General features: G+C 43.2%; 7 non-coding genes across 7 annotated transcripts; all 7 read left to right on the plus strand.

Moving 5' to 3' along the window:
• Nucleotides 1-1,342: 1,342 nt before the first annotated feature.
• trnae-cuc (transfer RNA glutamic acid (anticodon CUC)) lies at nt 1,343-1,414 on the plus strand. Its single transcript has one exon. It is a non-coding gene; the product is annotated as a tRNA-Glu (tRNA).
• A 1,721-nt stretch (nt 1,415-3,135) lies between these two features.
• trnae-cuc (transfer RNA glutamic acid (anticodon CUC)) lies at nt 3,136-3,207 on the plus strand. The gene has a single exon. It is a non-coding gene; the product is annotated as a tRNA-Glu (tRNA).
• A 1,721-nt stretch (nt 3,208-4,928) lies between these two features.
• Nucleotides 4,929-5,000, plus strand: trnae-cuc (transfer RNA glutamic acid (anticodon CUC)). The gene has a single exon. It is a non-coding gene; the product is annotated as a tRNA-Glu (tRNA).
• A 1,721-nt stretch (nt 5,001-6,721) lies between these two features.
• On the plus strand, nt 6,722-6,793 carry trnak-cuu (transfer RNA lysine (anticodon CUU)). The gene has a single exon. It is a non-coding gene; the product is annotated as a tRNA-Lys (tRNA).
• A 1,726-nt stretch (nt 6,794-8,519) lies between these two features.
• Nucleotides 8,520-8,591, plus strand: trnae-cuc (transfer RNA glutamic acid (anticodon CUC)). The gene has a single exon. It is a non-coding gene; the product is annotated as a tRNA-Glu (tRNA).
• Nucleotides 8,592-10,317: 1,726 nt separating this feature from the next.
• On the plus strand, nt 10,318-10,389 carry trnae-cuc (transfer RNA glutamic acid (anticodon CUC)). The gene has a single exon. It is a non-coding gene; the product is annotated as a tRNA-Glu (tRNA).
• Nucleotides 10,390-12,110: 1,721 nt separating this feature from the next.
• On the plus strand, nt 12,111-12,182 carry trnae-cuc (transfer RNA glutamic acid (anticodon CUC)). Its single transcript has one exon. It is a non-coding gene; the product is annotated as a tRNA-Glu (tRNA).
• Nucleotides 12,183-12,701: the final 519 nt, after the last annotated feature.

The following is a 12,701-nucleotide window of genomic DNA, read 5'->3' on the forward strand; positions in this document are numbered from 1 at the left end:
AATTTAATCAAGCCCTGTCACAGATTTAACAGGACGTTGGTATGGAAGTAGTCATCCTATGCGCATCACTGAATTTGTGTTAATACTTTACAACCAGCAGATTTAGTCATTCTCTTTAGAGAAAGGCTCAATAAACTCTTCCCAGCAGCTCTAGAACCATTGTGGCTTGGCAGTTTTAAAAACTAAAAGAATGATCAAGTTTTTTTGATACTTTGATGTGTGCTTAATAACACTTTGAGCAGCAAATAGGAATTCCATTTGTCATCAAATGATATGGGGTGATTCATCCACGGATGATATGGAAGACAAGGAATTGTATGGTCAGTTGCCGGACAAAATGTCAACTGCTTGGCAAGCAGTTATACTCTCCACTATAGCACCAATGCCCTGACAGAGACTTTCATCAGACAACAAGTCAAAACAACTTCGGTTGGTTTGTTAAGTTTGGGGACATGTAAATTCAAACTGCAATGGTACTATTCGCCATCACGGACAGATGCCTACGTTGTTGGAAAGAATGAATTGATAAATGAGCAATTACTTCTGTAATGACAAGGAAACTCTAAGCACCACCTGAGACACAGCCCCCGTGCCAACTGTGGCCGCCAGCCTGTGTACAACTCTTGTTTCACAGGTACCGAAAAAGACCCTCCAAGGACTTCAGGAAGCTGATGCAACGGAACGAGAGTGCTACGAAGGTCAATTGCTTGACAAGTGGCTGTAGTATGCCCTCCACTATAAGACTACTGCCGTGACATGCCCCAACAATTTCAGCAGGCATAAAAAGCTATTTGGGAGTTTTAAATGCTTCGGTTCAATTCCTTAAAGTCACATGTCCCTTTTCCATCACTGATCCGTTCCATATATTGCTCACCTAAGATCATTCTTTTAAAGGGTGTCTGTACATACCTCGTCCATTTGACTACACATAGCCCCCTGCAAAATGGACAACGAGGCACAAGAGACAACACCCATAGTTCACAAAAATCAAAGGCTCCCTGGTGGTCTGGTGGCTAGGATTTGGTGTTTCCACTGTTGTGACGTAGGTCAGGAGTGTTTTATTTCTTTTGTCATCTATCCACTTATTTTCTTGCAGGGTTATGACACACTCGCTCTTACTCAGGAATCTTTCTATTTCTCCCTGAAATAAGAGAGAAGTCTAAAGCGTGAAACTTGTGCTTGCTTGGATTTATTCTCCAGATGCACAGAATTACTTTCATTTAAGACTAAAATGTTCCCAACTTCAGCACGTATTCAATGCAATGCACAATGCCAATTTTTTTGTCAGTTAGGAAGAGTTTACTGCAGATTTGCAATCGGTATTGTTGACTAGGCGTTCGGGTCCCTGATGGTCTAGTGGCTAGGATTCGGCGCTCTCACCGCCGCGGCCTGGGTTTGATTCCCAGTCAGGGAATGAGAGTTTTGAAACTCTGACTAACTAGTGTAAACCTAAGACGCGTGTGTTGTTGTTTTCCAATGACAAGACTGCAATGTCAATTTAATCAAGCCCTGTCACAGATTTAACAGGACGTTGGTATGGAAGTAGTCATCCTATGCGCATCACTGAATTTGTGTTAATACTTTACAACCAGCAGATTTAGTCATTCTCTTTAGAGAAAGGCTCAATAAACTCTTCCCAGCAGCTCTAGAACCATTGTGGCTTGGCAGTTTTAAAAACTAAAAGAATGATCAAGTTTTTTTGATACTTTGATGTGTGCTTAATAACACTTTGAGCAGCAAATAGGAATTCCATTTGTCATCAAATGACATGGGGTGATTCATCCACGGATGATATGGAAGACAAGGAATTGTATGGTCAGTTGCCGGACAAAATGTTTTTGTCAACGGGCTTGGAGCATTTGGCGATGTGGAAGGTGCTGGCCGTCCGTGGATTCTTGGATTGAGTTTGAGGGAGGCCTGTTTTTTTTCTGTGGTACGGCACTGGGGAATCTCATCTTCCCCACTCGCTTGGTAAACTTGTGATGCCCATCAGATACAAGACATGTTTTCATGGTTGAAGAGTTTGTTAAGCTTGACAAAGCACTCTGAGCAGACGTAGAGATGGCAAAGTACATTTGAAAGCTTTCCCCAGTTCGAATCGTCTGAATGCATTGGCCAGGAATCGAACACAGGTCAACTGCTTGGCAAGCAGTTATGCTCTCCACTATAGCACCAATGCCCTGACAGAGACTTTCATCAGACAACAAGTCAAAACAACTTCGGTTGGTTTGTTAAGTTTGGGGACATGTAAATTCAAACTGCAATGGTACTATTCGCCATCACGGACAGATGCCTATGTTGTTGGAAAGAATGAATTGATAAATGAGCAATTACTTCTGTAATGACAAGGAAACTCTAAGCACCACCTGAGACACAGCCCCCGTGCCAACTGTGGCTGCCAGCCTGTGTACAACTCTTGTTTCACAGGTACCGAAAAAGACCCTCCAAGGACTTCAGGAAGCTGATGCAACGGAACGAGAGTGCTACGAAGGTCAATTGCTTGACAAGTGGCTGTAGTATGCCCTCCACTATACGACTACTGCCGTGACATGCCCCAACAATTTCAGCAGGCATAAAAAGCTATTTGGGAGTTTTAAATGCTTCGGTTCAATTCCTTAAAGTCAGATGTCCCTTTTCCATCACTGATCCGTTCCATATATTGCTCACCTAAGATCATTCTTTTAAAGGGTGTCTGTACATACCTCGTCCGTTTGACTACACATAGCCCCCTGCAAAATGGACAACGAGGCACAAGAGACAACACCCATAGTTCACAAAAATCAAAGGCTCCCTGGTGGTCTGGTGGCTAGGATTTGGTGTTTCCACTGTTGTGACGTAGGTCAGGAGTGTTTTATTTCTTTTGTCATCTATCCACTTATTTTCTTGCAGGGTTATGACACACTCGCTCTTACTCAGGAATCTTTCTATTTCTCCCTGAAGTAAGAGAGAAGTCAAAAGCGTGAAACTTGTGCTTGTTTGGATTTATTCTCCAGATGCACAGAATTACTTTCATTTAAGACTAAAATGTTCCCAACTTCAGCACGTATTCAATGCAATGCACAATGCCAATTTTTTTGTCAGTTAGGAAGAGTTTACTGCAGATTTGCAATCGGTACTGTTGACTAGGCGTTCGGGTCCCTGATGGTCTAGTGGCTAGGATTCGGCGCTCTCACCGCCGCGGCCTGGGTTCGATTCCCAGTCAGGGAATGAGAGTTTTGAAACTCTGACTAACTAGTGTAAACCTAAGACGCATGTGTTGTTGTTTTCCAATGACAAGACTGCAATGTCAATTTAATCAAGCCCTGTCACAGATTTAACAGGACGTTGGTATGGAAGTAGTCATCCTATGCGCATCACTGAATTTGTGTTAATACTTTACAACCAGCAGATTTAGTCATTCTCTTTAGAGAAAGGCTCAATAAACTCTTCCCAGCAGCTCTAGAACCATTGTGGCTTGGCAGTTTTAAAAACTAAAAGAATGATCAAGTTTTTTTGATACTTTGATGTGTGCTTAATAACACTTTGAGCAGCAAATAGGAATTCCATTTGTCATCAAATGACATGGGGTGATTCATCCACGGATGATATGGAAGACAAGGAATTGTATGGTCAGTTGCCGGACAAAATGTTTTTGTCAACGGGCTTGGAGCATTTGGCGATGTGGAAGGTGCTGGCCGTCCGTGGATTCTTGGATTGAGTTTGAGGGAGGCCTGTTTTTTTTCTGTGGTACGGCACTGGGGAATCTCATCTTCCCCACTCGCTTGGTAAACTTGTGATGCCCATCAGATACAAGATATGATTTCATGGTTGAAGAGTTTGTTAAGCTTGACAAAGCACTCTGAGCAGACGTAGAGATGGCAAAGTAGATTTGAAAGCTTTCCCCAGTTCGAATCGCCTGAATGCATTGGCCGGGAATCGAACACGGGTCAACTGCTTGGCAAGCAGTTATGCTCTCCACTATAGCACCAATGCCCTGACAGAGACTTTCATCAGACAACAAGTCAAAACAACTTCGGTTGGTTTGTTAAGTTTGGGGACATGTAAATTCAAACTGCAATGGTACTATTCGCCATCACGGACAGATGCCTATGTTGTTGGAAAGAATGAATTGATAAATGAGCAATTACTTCTGTAATGACAAGGAAACTCTAAGCACCACCTGAGACACAGCCCCCGTGCCAACTGTGGCTGCCAGCCTGTGTACAACTCTTGTTTCACAGGTACCGAAAAAGACCCTCCAAGGACTTCAGGAAGCTGATGCAACGGAACGAGAGTGCTACGAAGGTCAATTGCTTGACAAGTGGCTGTAGTATGCCCTCCACTATACGACTACTGCCGGGACATGCCCCAACAATTTCAGCAGGCATAAAAAGCTATTTGGGAGTTTTAAATGCTTCGGTTCAATTCCTTAAAGTCAGATGTCCCTTTTCCATCACTGATCCGTTCCATATTTTGCTCACCTAAGATCATTCTTTTAAAGGGTGTCTGTACATACCTCGTCCGTTTGACTACACATAGCCCCCTGCAAAATGGACAACGAGGCACAAGAGACAACACCCATAGTTCACAAAAATCAAAGGCTCCCTGGTGGTCTGGTGGCTAGGATTTGGTGTTTCCACTGTTGTGACGTAGGTCAGGAGTGTTTTATTTCTTTTGTCATCTATCCACTTATTTTCTTGCAGGGTTATGACACACTCGCTCTTACTCAGGAATCTTTCTATTTCTCCCTGAAGTAAGAGAGAAGTCAAAAGCGTGAAACTTGTGCTTGTTTGGATTTATTCTCCAGATGCACAGAATTACTTTCATTTAAGACTAAAATGTTCCCAACTTCAGCACGTATTCAATGCAATGCACAATGCCAATTTTTTTGTCAGTTAGGAAGAGTTTACTGCAGATTTGCAATCGGTACTGTTGACTAGGCGTTCGGGTCCCTGATGGTCTAGTGGCTAGGATTCGGCGCTCTCACCGCCGCGGCCTGGGTTCGATTCCCAGTCAGGGAATGAGAGTTTTGAAACTCTGACTAACTAGTGTAAACCTAAGACGCATGTGTTGTTGTTTTCCAATGACAAGACTGCAATGTCAATTTAATCAAGCCCTGTCACAGATTTAACAGGACGTTGGTATGGAAGTAGTCATCCTATGCGCATCACTGAATTTGTGTTAATACTTTACAACCAGCAGATTTAGTCATTCTCTTTAGAGAAAGGCTCAATAAACTCTTCCCAGCAGCTCTAGAACCATTGTGGCTTGGCAGTTTTAAAAACTAAAAGAATGATCAAGTTTTTTTGATACTTTGATGTGTGCTTAATAACACTTTGAGCAGCAAATAGGAATTCCATTTGTCATCAAATGACATGGGGTGATTCATCCACGGATGATATGGAAGACAAGGAATTGTATGGTCAGTTGCCGGACAAAATGTTTTTGTCAACGGGCTTGGAGCATTTGGCGATGTGGAAGGTGCTGGCCGTCCGTGGATTCTTGGATTGAGTTTGAGGGAGGCCTGTTTTTTTTCTGTGGTACGGCACTGGGGAATCTCATCTTCCCCACTCGCTTGGTAAACTTGTGATGCCCATCAGATACAAGATATGATTTCATGGTTGAAGAGTTTGTTAAGCTTGACAAAGCACTCTGAGCAGACGTAGAGATGGCAAAGTACATTTGAAAGCTTTCCCCAGTTCGAATCGTCTGAATGCATTGGCCGGGAATCGAACACGGGTCAACTGCTTGGCAAGCAGTTATGCTCTCCACTATAGCACCAATGCCCTGACAGAGACTTTCATCAGACAACAAGTCAAAACAACTTCGGTTGGTTTGTTAAGTTTGGGGACATGTAAATTCAAACTGCAATGGTACTATTCGCCATCACGGACAGATGCCTATGTTGTTGGAAAGAATGAATTGATAAATGAGCAATTACTTCTGTAATGACAAGGAAACTCTAAGCACCACCTGAGACACAGCCCCCGTGCCAACTGTGGCTGCCAGCCTGTGTACAACTCTTGTTTCACAGGTACCGAAAAAGACCCTCCAAGGACTTCAGGAAGCTGATGCAACGGAACGAGAGTGCTACGAAGGTCAATTGCTTGACAAGTGGCTGTAGTATGCCCTCCACTATACGACTACTGCCGTGACATGCCCCAACAATTTCAGCAGGCATAAAAAGCTATTTGGGAGTTTTAAATGCTTCGGTTCAATTCCTTAAAGTCAGATGTCCCTTTTCCATCACTGATCCGTTCCATATATTGCTCACCTAAGATCATTCTTTTAAAGGGTGTCTGTACATACCTCGTCCGTTTGACTACACATAGCCCCCTGCAAAATGGACAACGAGGCACAAGAGACAACACCCATAGTTCACAAAAATCAAAGGCTCCCTGGTGGTCTGGTGGCTAGGATTTGGTGTTTCCACTGTTGTGACGTAGGTCAGGAGTGTTTTATTTCTTTTGTCATCTATCCACTTATTTTCTTGCAGGGTTATGACACACTCGCTCTTACTCAGGAATCTTTCTATTTCTCCCTGAAATAAGAGAGAAGTCTAAAGCATGAAACTTGTGCTTGCTTGGATTTATTCTCCAGATGCACAGAATTACTTTCATTTAAGACTAAAATGTTCCCAACTTCAGCACGTATTCAATGCAATGCACAATGCCAATTTTTTTGTCAGTTAGGAAGAGTTTACTGCAGATTTGCAATCGGTACTGTTGACTAGGCGTTCGGGTCCCTGATGGTCTAGTGGCTAGGATTCGGCGCTCTTACCGCCGCGGCCTGGGTTCGATTCCCAGTCAGGGAATGAGAGTTTTGAAACTCTGACTAACTAGTGTAAACCTAAGACGCGTGTGTTGTTGTTTTCCAATGACAAGACTGCAATGTCAATTTAATCAAGCCCTGTCACAGATTTAACAGGACGTTGGTATGGAAGTAGTCATCCTATGCGCATCACTGAATTTGTGTTAATACTTTACAACCAGCAGATTTAGTCATTCTCTTTAGAGAAAGGCTCAATAAACTCTTCCCAGCAGCTCTAGAACCATTGTGGCTTGGCAGTTTTAAAAACTAAAAGAATGATCAAGTTTTTTTGATACTTTGATGTGTGCTTAATAACACTTTGAGCAGCAAATAGGAATTCCATTTGTCATCAAATGACATGGGCTGATTCATCCACGGATGATATGGAAGACAAGGAATTGTATGGTCAGTTGCCGGACAAAATGTTTTTGTCAACGGGCTTGGAGCATTTGGCGATGTGGAAGGTGCTGGCCGTCCGTGGATTCTTGGATTGAGTTTGAGGGAGGCCTGTTTTTTTTCTGTGGTACGGCACTGGGGAATCTCATCTTCCCCACTCGCTTGGTAAACTTGTGATGCCCATCAGATACAAGAGAGTTGGTTGAAGAGTGGTTGAAGAGGTTGTTAAGCTTGACAAAGCACTCTGAGCAGACGTAGAGATGGCAAAGTACATTTGAAAGCTTTCCCCAGTTCGAATCGTCTGAATGCATTGGCCAGGAATTGAACACAGGTCAACTGCTTGGCAAGCAGTTATGCTCTCCACTATAGCACCAATGCCCTGACAGAGACTTTCATCAGACAACAAGTCAAAACAACTTCGGTTGGTTTGTTAAGTTTGGGGACATGTAAATTCAAACTGCAATGGTACTATTCGCCATCACGGACAGATGCCTACGTTGTTGGAAAGAATGAATTGATAAATGAGCAATTACTTCTGTAATGACAAGGAAACTCTAAGCACCACCTGAGACACAGCCCCCGTGCCAACTGTGGCTGCCAGCCTGTGTACAACTCTTGTTTCACAGGTACCGAAAAAGACCCTCCAAGGACTTCAGGAAGCTGATGCAACGGAACGAGAGTGCTACGAAGGTCAATTGCTTGACAAGTGGCTGTAGTATGCCCTCCACTATAAGACTACTGCCGTGACATGCCCCAACAATTTCAGCAGGCATAAAAAGCTATTTGGGAGTTTTAAATGCTTCGGTTCAATTCCTTAAAGTCAGATGTCCCTTTTCCATCACTGATCCGTTCCATATATTGCTCACCTAAGATCATTCTTTTAAAGGGTGTCTGTACATACCTCGTCCGTTTGACTACACATAGCCCCCTGCAAAATGGACAACGAGGCACAAGAGACAACACCCATAGTTCACAAAAATCAAAGGCTCCCTGGTGGTCTGGTGGCTAGGATTTGGTGTTTCCACTGTTGTGACGTAGGTCAGGAGTGTTTTATTTCTTTTGTCATCTATCCACTTATTTTCTTGCAGGGTTATGACACACTCGCTCTTACTCAGGAATCTTTCTATTTCTCCCTGAAATAAGAGAGAAGTCTAAAGCGTGAAACTTGTGCTTGCTTGGATTTATTCTCCAGATGCACAGAATTACTTTCATTTAAGACTAAAATGTTCCCAACTTCAGCACGTATTCAATGCAATGCACAATGCCAATTTTTTTGTCAGTTAGGAAGAGTTTACTGCAGATTTGCAATCGGTACTGTTGACTAGGCGTTCGGGTCCCTGATGGTCTAGTGGCTAGGATTCGGCGCTCTCACCGCCGCGGCCTGGGTTCGATTCCCAGTCAGGGAATGAGAGTTTTGAAACTCTGACTAACTAGTGTAAACCTAAGACGCGTGTGTTGTTGTTTTCCAATGACAAGACTGCAATGTCAATTTAATCAAGCCCTGTCACAGATTTAACAGGACGTTGGTATGGAAGTAGTCATCCTATGCGCATCACTGAATTTGTGTTAATACTTTACAACCAGCAGATTTAGTCATTCTCTTTAGAGAAAGGCTCAATAAACTCTTCCCAGCAGCTCTAGAACCATTGTGGCTTGGCAGTTTTAAAAACTAAAAGAATGATCAAGTTTTTTTGATACTTTGATGTGTGCTTAATAACACTTTGAGCAGCAAATAGGAATTCCATTTGTCATCAAATGACATGGGCTGATTCATCCACGGATGATATGGAAGACAAGGAATTGTATGGTCAGTTGCCGGACAAAATGTTTTTGTCAACGGGCTTGGAGCATTTGGCGATGTGGAAGGTGCTGGCCGTCCGTGGATTCTTGGATTGAGTTTGAGGGAGGCCTGTTTTTTTTCTGTGGTACGGCACTGGGGAATCTCATCTTCCCCACTCGCTTGGTAAACTTGTGATGCCCATCAGATACAAGAGAGTTGGTTGAAGAGTGGTTGAAGAGGTTGTTAAGCTTGACAAAGCACTCTGAGCAGACGTAGAGATGGCAAAGTACATTTGAAAGCTTTCCCCAGTTCGAATCGTCTGAATGCATTGGCCAGGAATCGAACACAGGTCAACTGCTTGGCAAGCAGTTATGCTCTCCACTATAGCACCAATGCCCTGACAGAGACTTTCATCAGACAACAAGTCAAAACAACTTCGGTTGGTTTGTTAAGTTTGGGGACATGTAAATTCAAACTGCAATGGTACTATTCGCCATCACGGACAGATGCCTACGTTGTTGGAAAGAATGAATTGATAAATGAGCAATTACTTCTGTAATGACAAGGAAACTCTAAGCACCACCTGAGACACAGCCCCCGTGCCAACTGTGGCTGCCAGCCTGTGTACAACTCTTGTTTCACAGGTACCGAAAAAGACCCTCCAAGGACTTCAGGAAGCTGATGCAACGGAACGAGAGTGCTACGAAGGTCAATTGCTTGACAAGTGGCTGTAGTATGCCCTCCACTATAAGACTACTGCCGTGACATGCCCCAACAATTTCAGCAGGCATAAAAAGCTATTTGGGAGTTTTAAATGCTTCGGTTCAATTCCTTAAAGTCAGATGTCCCTTTTCCATCACTGATCCGTTCCATATATTGCTCACCTAAGATCATTCTTTTAAAGGGTGTCTGTACATACCTCGTCCGTTTGACTACACATAGCCCCCTGCAAAATGGACAACGAGGCACAAGAGACAACACCCATAGTTCACAAAAATCAAAGGCTCCCTGGTGGTCTGGTGGCTAGGATTTGGTGTTTCCACTGTTGTGACGTAGGTCAGGAGTGTTTTATTTCTTTTGTCATCTATCCACTTATTTTCTTGCAGGGTTATGACACACTCGCTCTTACTCAGGAATCTTTCTATTTCTCCCTGAAGTAAGAGAGAAGTCAAAAGCGTGAAACTTGTGCTTGCTTGGATTTATTCTCCAGATGCACAGAATTACTTTCATTTAAGACTAAAATGTTCCCAACTTCAGCACGTATTCAATGCAATGCACAATGCCAATTTTTTTGTCAGTTAGGAAGAGTTTACTGCAGATTTGCAATCGGTACTGTTGACTAGGCATTCGGGTCCCTGATGGTCTAGTGGCTAGGATTCGGCGCTCTCACCGCCGCGGCCTGGGTTCGATTCCCAGTCAGGGAATGAGAGTTTTGAAACTCTGACTAACTAGTGTAAACCTAAGACGCGTGTGTTGTTGTTTTCCAATGACAAGACTGCAATGTCAATTTAATCAAGCCCTGTCACAGATTTAACAGGACGTTGGTATGGAAGTAGTCATCCTATGCGCATCACTGAATTTGTGTTAATACTTTACAACCAGCAGATTTAGTCATTCTCTTTAGAGAAAGGCTCAATAAACTCTTCCCAGCAGCTCTAGAACCATTGTGGCTTGGCAGTTTTAAAAACTAAAAGAATGATCAAGTTTTTTTGATACTTTGATGTGTGCTTAATAACACTTTGAGCAGCAAATAGGAATTCCATTTGTCATCAAATGACATGGGCTGATTCATCCACGGATGATATGGAAGACAAGGAATTGTATGGTCAGTTGCCGGACAAAATGTTTTTGTCAACGGGCTTGGAGCATTTGGCGATGTGGAAGGTGCTGGCCGTCCGTGGATTCTTGGATTGAGTTTGAGGGAGGCCTGTTTTTTTTCTGTGGTACGGCACTGGGGAATCTCATCTTCCCCACTCGCTTGGTAAACTTGTGATGCCCATCAGATACAAGATATGATTTCATGGTTGAAGAGTTTGTTAAGCTTGACAAAGCACTCTGAGCAGACGTAGAGATGGCAAAGTACATTTGAAAGCTTTCCCCAGTTTGAATCATCTGAATGCATTGGCCGGGAATCGAACACGGGTCAACTGCTTGGCAAGCAGTTATGCTCTCCACTATAGCACCAATGCCCTGACAGAGACTTTCATCAGACAACAAGTCAAAACAACTTTGGTTAGTTTGTTAAGTTTGGGGACATGTAAATTCAAACTGCAATGGTACTATTCGCCATCACGGACAGATGCCTACGTTGTTGGAAAGAATGAATTGATAAATGAGCAATTACTTCTGTAATGACAAGGAAACTCTAAGCACCACCTGAGACACAGCCCCCGTGCCAACTGTGGCCGCCAGCCTGTGTACAACTCTTGTTTCACAGGTACCGAAAAAGACCCTCCAAGGACTTCAGGAAGCTGACGCAACGGAACGAGAGTGCTACGAAGGTCAATTGCTTGACAAGTGGCTGTAGTATGCCCTCCACTATAAGACTACTGCCGTGACATGCCCCAACAATTTCAGCAGGCATAAAAAGCTATTTGGGAGTTTTAAATGCTTCGGTTCAATTCCTTAAAGTCAGATGTCCCTTTTCCATCACTGATCCGTTCCATATATTCCTCACCTAAGATCATTCTTTTAAAGGGTGTCTGTACATACCTCGTCCGTTTGACTACACATAGCCCCCTGCAAAATGGACAACGAGGCACAAGAGACAACACCCATAGTTCACAAAAATCAAAGGCTCCCTGGTGGTCTGGTGGCTAGGATTTGGTGTTTCCACTGTTGTGACGTAGGTCAGGAGTGTTTTATTTCTTTAGTCATCTATCCACTTATTTTCTTGCAGGGTTATGACACACTCGCTCTTACTCAGGAATCTTTCTATTTCTCCCTGAAGTAAGAGAGAAGTCAAAAGCGTGAAACTTGTGCTTGCTTGGATTTATTCTCCAGATGCACAGAATTACTTTCATTTAAGACTAAAATGTTCTCAACTTCAGCAGGTATTCAATGCAATGCACAATGCCAATTTTTTTGTCAGTTAGGAAGAGTTTACTGCAGATTTGCAATCGGTACTGTTGACTAGGCGTTCAGGTCCCTGATGGTCTAGTGGCTAGGATTCGGCGCTCTCACCGCCGCGGCCTGGGTTCGATTCCCAGTCAGGGAATGAGAGTTTTGAAACTCTGACTAACTAGTGTAAACCTAAGACGCGTGTGTTGTTGTTTTCCAATGACAAGACTGCAATGTCAATTTAATCAAGCCCTGTCACAGATTTAACAGGACGTTGGTATGGAAGTAGTCATCCTATGCGCATCACTGAATTTGTGTTAATACTTTACAACCAGCAGATTTAGTCATTCTCTTTAGAGAAAGGCTCAATAAACTCTTCCCAGCAGCTCTAGAACCATTGTGGCTTGGCAGTTTTAAAAACTAAAAGAATGATCAAGTTTTTTTTATACTTTGATGTGTGCTTAATAATCCTTTGAGCAGCAAAAAGGAGTTCCATTTGTCATCAAATGACATGGGCTGATTCATCCACGGATGATATGGAAGACAAGGAATTGTATGGTCAGTTGTCGGACAAAACGTTTTTGTCCACGGGCTTGGAGCATTTGGCGATGTGGAAGGTGCTGGCCGTCTGTGGATTCTTGGATTGAGTTTGAGGGAGGCCTGTTTTTTTTCTGTG

This window comes from Leuresthes tenuis, unplaced genomic scaffold (genome assembly GCF_036924035.1).
Source record: "Leuresthes tenuis unplaced genomic scaffold, fLeuTen1.0.hap1 SCAF_10, whole genome shotgun sequence".
Taxonomy (NCBI): domain Eukaryota; kingdom Metazoa; phylum Chordata; class Actinopteri; order Atheriniformes; family Atherinopsidae; genus Leuresthes; species Leuresthes tenuis.